Source organism: Lagenorhynchus albirostris, chromosome 5 (genome assembly GCF_949774975.1).
Source record: "Lagenorhynchus albirostris chromosome 5, mLagAlb1.1, whole genome shotgun sequence".
NCBI lineage: Eukaryota > Metazoa > Chordata > Mammalia > Artiodactyla > Delphinidae > Lagenorhynchus > Lagenorhynchus albirostris.
Genome location: NC_083099.1, coordinates 57,899,845 through 57,908,367, shown reverse-complemented (window position 1 = coordinate 57,908,367; position 8,523 = coordinate 57,899,845). Strand labels below are relative to the sequence as shown.

Sequence of the window (8,523 nt, the reverse complement as noted above, 5' to 3'; positions counted from 1 at the left end):
GAGTGCCGGTCGGCACCGATCCTCTGTGCGGGAATATCCCCGCTTTGCCCTCCGCACCCCTGTGGCTGTACTCTCCTCCGCAGCTTCGAAGCTCCCCCCTCCGCCTCCCGCAGTCTCTGCCCGCGAAGGGGCTTCCTAGAGTGTGGAAACTTTTCCTCCTTCACCGCTCCCTCCCACTGGTGCAGGTGCCGTCCCTATTCTTTTGTCTCTGTTTTTTCTTTTGCCCTACCCAGGTACGTGGGGGAGTTTCTTGCCTTTTGGGAGGTCTGAGGTCTTCTGCCAGCCTTCAGTAGGTGTTCTGTAGGAGTTGTTCCACGTGTAGATGTATTTCTGGTGTATCTGTGGGGAGGAAGGTGATCTCCGCGTCTTACTCTTCCGCCATCTTCCGCCTTCCCCCTATTTTTAGTTTTTTAACGAACTTCCATACTGTTCTCCATAGTGGCTGTATCAATTTACATTCCCACCAACAGTGCAAGAGGGTTACCTTTTCTCCACACCCTCTCCAGCATTTATTGTTTGTAGATTTTTTGATGATGACCATTCTGACTGGTGTGAGGTGATACCTCATTGTAGTTTTGATTTTCATTTCTCTAATTAGTGATGTTGAGCATTCTTCATGTGTATGTGGGCAATCTGTGTATGTTCTTTGGAGAAATGTCTATTTAGGTCTTCTGCCCATTTTTGGATTGGGTTTTGTTTGTTTGTTTTTTGTGGTACGCGGGCCTCTCACTGCTGCGGCCTCTCCCGTTGCGGAGCACAGGCTCCGAACGCACAGGCCCAGCAGCCATGGCTCACGGGCCCAGCCGCTCCACGGCATGTGGGATCCTCCCAGACTGGGGCACGAACCCGCGTCCCCTGCATCGGCAGGCGGACTCTCAACGACTGCGCCATCAGGGAAGCCCCAAGGGTTGTTTGTTTTTTTGATATTGAGCTGCATGAGCTGCTTGCATATTTTGGAGATTAATCCTTTGTCAGTTGCTTCATTTGCAAATATTTTCTCCCATTCTGAGGGGTGTCTTTTCGTCTTGTTTATGGTTTCCTTTGCTGTGCAAAAGCTTTGAAGTTTAATTAGGTCCCATTTGTTTATTTCTGTTTTTATTTCCATTTCTTTAGGAGGTGGGTCAAAAAGGATCCTGCTGTGATTTATGTCATAGATGTTCTGCCTATGTTTTCCTCTAAGAGTTTTATAGTGTCTGGCCTTACATTTAGGTCTTTAATCCATTTTGAGTTTATTTTTGTGTATGGTGCTAGGGAGTGTTCTAATTTCATTCTTTTACATGTAGCTGTTCAGTCACACCAGCACTACTTATTGAAGAGGCTGTCTTTTCTCCACTGTATATTCTTGCCTCCTTTATCAAAGACAGGGTGACCATACGTGCATGGGTTTATCTCTGGGCTTTCTATCCTGTTGCATTGATCTACATTTCTGTTTTTGTGCCTGTACCATACTGTCTTGATTAGTGTAGCTTTGTAGTATAGTCTAAAGTCAGGGAGCCTAATTCCTCCAGCTCCATTTTTCATTCTCAAGATTGCTTTGGCTACTCGGGGTCTTTTGTGTTTCCATATGAATTGTGAATTTTTTTGTTCCAGTTCTGTGAAAAATGCCATTGGTAGTTTGATAGGGATTGCACTGAATCTGTAGATTGCTTTGGGTAGTATAGTCATTTTCACAATGTTGATTCTTCCAATCCAAAAACATGGTATATCTCTTCATCTCTTTGTATTATCTTTAATTTCTTTTATCAGTGTCTTATAGTTTTCTGCATACAGGTCTTTTGTCTCCTTAGGTAGGTTTATTCCTAGGTATTTTATTCTTTTTGTTGCAGTGGTAAATGGGAGTGTTTCCTTAATTTCTCTTTCAGATTTTTCATCGTTAGTGTATAGGAATGCAAGAGATTTCTGTGCATTTATTTTGTTTCCTGCTGCTTTACCAAATTCATTGATTAGCTCTAGTAGTTTTCTGGTAGCATCTTTAGGATTCTCTATGCATCATGTCATCTGCAAACAGTGACAGCTTTACTTCTTCTTTTCCAATTTGGATTCCTTTTATTTCTTTTTCTTCTCTGATTGCTGTGGCTAAAACTTCCAAAACTATGTTGAATAATAGTGGTGAGTATGGGCACCTTTGTCTTGTTCCTGATCTTAGAAGAAATGGTTTCAGTTTTTTACCATTGAGAATGATGTTGGCTGTGGGTTTGTCATATATGGCCTTTATTATGTTGAGGCAAGTTCCCTCTATGCCTACTTTCTCGAGGGTTTTTATCATAAATGGGTGTTGAATTTTGTCAACAGCTTTTTCTGCATCTATTGAGATGATCATATGGTTTTTCTCCTTCAATTTGTTAATATGGTTTATCGCATTGATTTGAGTATATTGAAGTATCCTTGCATTCCTGGGATAAATCCCACTTGATCATGATGTATGATGCTTTTAATGTGCTGTTGAATTCTGTTTGCTAGTGTTTTACTGAGGATTTTTGCATCTATGTTCATCAGTGATATTGGCCTGTAGTCTTCTTCCTTTGTGGAATCTCTGTCTGGTTTTGGTATCAGGGTGATGGTGGCCTCGTAGAATGAGTTTTGGAGTGTTACTCCCTCTGCTACATTTTGGAAGAGTTTGAGAAGGATAGGTGTTAGCTCTTCTCTAAATGTTTGATAGAATTTGCCTGTGAAGCCATCTGGTCCTGGGCTTTTGTTTCTTAGAAGATTTTTAATCACAGTTTCAATTTCAGTGCTTGTGACTGGTCTGTTTATATTTTCTATTACTTCCTGGTTCAGTCTCAGAATGTTGTGCTTTTCTAAGAATTTGTCCATTTCTTCCAAGTTGTCCATTTTATTGGCATATAATTGCTTGTAGTAATCTCTCATGATCCTTTGTATTTCTGCATTGTCAGTGTTACTTCTCCTTTTTGATTTCTAATTCTATTGATTTAATCTTCTCCCTTTTTTTCTTTTTTTTTTGTGGCACACGGGCCTCTCACTATTGTGGCCTCTCTCGTTGCAGAGAACAGGCTCCAGATGTGCAGGCTCAGCAGCCATGGCTCACAGGCCTAGCCGCTCTGCAGCATGTGGGATCTTTCTGGACAGGGGCACAAACCCGTGTCCCCTGCATCGGCAGGTGGACTTTCAACCTCTGCGCCACCAGGGAAGCCCCTCCCTTTTTTTTTTGATGCATCTGGCTAATACTTTATCAATTTTGTTTTTCTGAAAGAGCCAGCTTTTAGGTTTATTGATCTTTGCTATCATTTCCTTCATTTGTTTTTCATTTATTTCTGATCTTTATGATTTCTTTCCTTCTGCTAACTTTCGGGTGTTTTTGTTCTTCTTTCTCTAATTGCTTTAGGTGTAAGCTTAGGTTATTTGAGATTTTTCTTGTTTCTTGAGGTAGGATTGTACTGCTATAAACATCCCTCTTAGAACTGCTTTGCTGCATCCCATAAGTTTTGGGTCATCGTGTTTTCTTTGTCATTTGTTTGTAGGTATTTTTTGATTTCCTCTTTGATTTCTTCGGTGATCTCTTGGTTATTTAGTAGTGTATTGTTTAGCCTCCATGTGTTTGTATTTTTTACAGATTTTTTCCTGTAATTGATATCTAGTCTCATAGTGTTGTATTTGGAAAAGATACTTGATATGATTTCAATTTTCTTAAATTTACCAAGGCTTGATTTGTGACCCAAGATATGATTTGTCCTTGACAGTGCTCTATGAGCACTTGAGAAGAAAGTGTATTCTGTTGTTTTTGGATGGAATGTCCTATAAATATCAATTAATTCTATCTTGTTTAATGTGTCATTTAAAGCTTGTGTTTCCTTATTTATTTTCAATTTGGATGATCTGTCCATTGTGAAAGTGGGGTGTTAAAGTCCCCTACTATGATTGTGTTGCTGTCGATTTCCCCTTTTATGGCTGTTAGTATTTGCCTTATGTATTGAGGTGCTCCTATGCTGGATGCATAAATATTTACAATTGTTATATCTTCTTGTATTGATGCCTTGATCATTATGTAGTGTCCTTCTTTGTCTCTTATAATAGTCTTTATTTTAGAGTCTATTTTGTCTGATATGAGAATTGCTACTGCATATTAGTACTTCTAATGGTAGTGTTTACCTGATTTTTGGACAAAAGGTCCCACATCGTCATTTTGCATTGGGTCCTACATATTAGGTAGCCATTCCTGCTCTTGAATGCTCTGCTCCTCCTGAGGCAGGTCTCAAACCTTTCCTTATTAGAACCCTCTTCTGTCTACAGCCCTTTGGGGATTCCAGCTGATTGTCACTGATTTGAAGTGCACCATTGTTTCGTGGCTCCTCTGCTGCTTCATTTGTGAAATCGAGAACTGGACTAGGACTTAAGAAATAATTCAGGGGCTCCATGAGCTCTAGAGGAAGGACATCTACCACAGTGGAATATGACACAACTTCTCAATCCCCTTCTAACCCTGACTTGGGGAAGGAGCCAAATGCTGGAATCTCTTATCTGGCACTGCTGTTTCTCCCTTTGATGACTTTTGGCAGAAAAATGCTTCTGGAAGACTAAACCTCAGCTATTATCCTTGACAACTTGGTTCCTCTCTATCCTTTTCTGCTACCCCATGAATTGTTGAGCAGTTGTGAGTAGGCAGAGCAGGTGGAAGCTCTTGTCAACAGTGACTGATTTCATCAAAACTGTGCATGAAGAGTCCTGGCAAAGCAATGCTTGGTAGGTTTTGTTTTGTTTTGTTTTTAATGGTACAGCAGAATCACTTCTTCTTTAAAAAAAAAAGTGAGAAAGATAATTTTGGCAAACGTACAAATATCACATCACAAAACTGGAAACAAGAAACTTTACAGGAAACTGATGAAGATGAGAAACTTTATAGGAAACTGAAAATGAGCAAAGCAAGATCTGTTTGTGGTGAAGGATATAAAGAACATAAAAATGGATATTCAAGGTTTTTCATGGAACATTATAACCCATCAAATTAAGGTATCATTATTCTTTAACAAAAATTAACTGATCTGAGGAAGGGTAATGCAAAAGTATTCTAATGCAGTGCTGCCCAATAGAACTTTCTGTGATGATAGAAATGTTTCATCATCTCTGTGCTAATACAGACTCCACTAGCCACATGAATACTCCCATTTTTAATATGGCTTAAATTTAGCTCTTTAAAAAGTGGCTACCTGCAGAAACTAACACACCATTGTAAAGCAATTATACTCTAATAAAGATGTAAAAAAAAAAGTGCTACCAGTTGAGCAGCATAGTTCTAATGCCTCATAGGTCAAAACCAGTGGTTTCTATGGGGGACTTCTCTAATTACTGCTGAGGGGTAGGGGGTTGGAGTAGAAAGAAAAGAAAGCTCTTAATAGATCTACTTAGTCACTTACACAACACCTTACATTCTCCACAGCTTCCAGAATTAGTAGGTGGCACAACCTGCTGTAAGGGGTATGAGAGAAGGATTCTTAGGGAGAGCTGACTATGCCCTTCCAACTCCTGGCTCAAGCCAATGGAAGTAAAAGGCCTAGGATTTTGTCACTCGGATGGAGAGAGGACTATGGTTCCATACACAGAATCTGAGGCTTGGGCCACGCCTGGGGCATCTGTGCTTGGAAATCATCGCTGTGGGGCTGGCGGGGAGCTGGGCGCTCATTTTCGGACATGGTTTCCAGAGCCAGAGGAGGATTTAGAGGTGGAAGGAGGACCCGTGGGCCCTTTCTGGCCACCTGCAGGCTGAACAGGCCCTTTCTATTTGGGGATTAATGTCTTGTTCTTGCTCTTGAACACTTTGCTGGGATCTAGCTTGTTCACAAAGGAGTCGGTCTCTTCCGTGAGTAGGTTTGTGTTGTAGGTGATGGGTTTACACATGTTGAACCATTGCTTGGCCTGTGGGCTAATGCCATAACTGTGAAGGCGTACTCCCACTGGAGCAGGCCCAGGTGGGTGATAAGCAGGAGATAATAGGCAGTAAAGTTATCTGTGAGAAAATGCCAGTATAACGCTCTGTCCAGGAACCAGATCTCAGTGTCTTGTGCTAATGCTGGTTTACCTCTTTTGTAGGCAAGGCAAACCTTCCCATTCAGGTTGCAAGGATCAGCTCAAATATCGCACTGCGAGAATCAAAGTGAGGCTTCTCTGGCTGGTTCTCACTAGCTTCTTGTGTATCATCCTCCAGGTCTGCAAGAGTTGGTGCGTTAGGAAGAGAGCACATGGAAGACTGGTTGAGTTGAGTCAGTTTTGAGATGCTGTTAATTGCCATGCTGCCCAGTGGAACGGTGTGTTCATCCAGCTTCACATTCCATGTCATGTGGAAGCCGTTGGTCATCAGGTAAAAGTTCTTCAGATCCTCAGGCAGCACAGTTATTTTTTTGTTCCCATGAAGAAATCATGTGACATTCAGCAGGCGCCTTTTCTATGATGGTCACCTCTGTCACACCTTGGGATGATGCTAGGATGTGGGTGACCCCCAAGGTCAGCTTCTCCAGGTGCGGCTTGCGGCTGCCCAGTAGCGGGGTCGGTGTCTCCTCCATGGCTCGCGTCCCCGTTCCGTGCGCGGCCGGGAGAGCGGCGGGGACGGGGCGGGAGAGCGGGGCGGCCGGGAGGGCCGGACTCCACCCTGGAGGCGCGGCCGTCAAGTTCACGGCATGCCGGGAGTTGTAGTGCTCGGCGCCTGAGAGCGCGGCAGGCCGGAGATGGGGGGCCCGGGCTGCTCTGGGAGTAGCAGTTCCGCGGGGCGCTTGTTCCCGCGGCCCCGGCGGGTGCTCCACGCCACGCCGCCGGGACACAGCGACTCCACCGCCCGGACCCTCCCGCCCCTCCGGGGCTGGCCGCGGAAGCGGGGCGGGCCTCAGCGCCGTGCGGCCAATCGGGCCGGGCGTAGAGACTGGGGCGGGACGGCCTCGGCGCGACGCCCCTAGTGGCGGTTGTTTCCATGTAGTATTTTCTAATGTGTCGAGTTGACCTCATAGAACTGGAAATATTTAGTATCCAAGTAGGAAACATGTGCTATCAAGGCACCAGGGAAGTTCCCCAAACTTCAGAGTATAGGTCAGTTTTGGTTGTGATTGTTTAGCACTTGTAAATTGGTTAAAGAGCATTGACCTGAACTGGTGACTATCCTTGGGTGTCCTTGTCTCTTCCCTACCGCTATTAACTCAGTGATATCTATTCCTTTTATTCATTAATCTGTGTGTTCCCTCTGTAATCTTTTTTGGGGCAGGGACTTTGTCTTAATCATTGTTGTATTTTAAGTGCTTCACATAATGCCTGATACGTACTAGTGCTCATTTCATAGTCTCTTATTATTTTATTCGGAAAATACTAACTGAGCCCCTACTATTAATGCATTTTGAATACACACCTCCTTTCTCTTCTTTTTTTATTTCTTTTTCTAGCTCTAACTCCCATTTTCTTTCCTTTTTTGGCATAAAAAGAAAGCAAGTTTTATGAAAGACAACTTAGTTCAACTCAATTTTACAAACACTGAGTGCTCACTTTGTGCTAGGCATAGAATTTTTTTTAATAATAAATTTATTTATTTATTTATGGCTGCATTGGGTCTTCGTTGCTGCACGTGAGCTTTCTCTAGTTGCAGTGGGTGGGGGCTACTCTTTGTTGCAGTGCGCGGGCTTCTCATTGCAGTGGCTTCTCTTGTTGTGGAGCATGGGCTCTAGGCGTGCAGGCTTCAGTAGTTGTGGCTCACGGGCTCTAGAGCACAGGCTCAGTAGTTTTGGTGCATGGGCTTAGTTGCTCTGTGGCATGTGGCATCTTCCTGGACCAGGGTTTGAACCCGTGTCCCCTGCATTGACAGGTGGAGAGAAGTCCTAGGCATAGAATTTGACAAGAATTCCCTTCAAGACACTGCTTGATAGAAAAGAAAGACCCATAAAAATGTAATAAAAAATAGTCAAAAGGAATATGGCAAATGCCATGATAGGAATATGCTTTGGAGCTAGGAGAGTATCTTATAGCCACTATGGAAAACATTATGGAGTTTCCTCAAAAAATTAAAAATAGAACTACCATATAACCCAGCAATCCCACTTCTGGGTATATATCCAAAGCAAATGAAATCAGGATCTCCAAGAGATATCTCCATTCCTATGTTCACTGCAGCATTATTCACAATAGCCAAGATATGGAAACAGCCTAAGTGTCTGGCTACAGTTGAATGGATAAAGAAGATGTGAGATATATGTATAGATGTGACATATGATATTATGTCTTAATCATTGTTGTATTTCAGATACTTCAAGCATTCCTCCTTTTAAAACTTAGTCCTTTAGACTGGCAGAGCAGAAGTCTGCTGGGGATGGGAGGTCATGGGGATGAGAAGCAAAAATTTGCTTGTGGATAATTAGGGCTAATAGTGAATGGTGCTACTCCCATTTCTATTCCTCAATTCCTAGGCCCATAAATCCTGACTCTAGATCCATTTCATATATATATATATATTATATATATAATACATATATTTTATATACATATATTAAAATATATATATATAATGGAATATCATTGAGCCATGAGAAAGAAGGAAAT

The 8,523-nt window shown here is 42.6% G+C and overlaps 1 pseudogene; it reads right to left on the bottom strand.

The window, feature by feature from the left end:
- Positions 1-5,631: 5,631 nt before the first annotated feature.
- Positions 5,632-6,512, bottom strand: LOC132520490 (tubulin polyglutamylase complex subunit 2-like; annotated as a pseudogene).
- Positions 6,513-8,523: the final 2,011 nt, after the last annotated feature.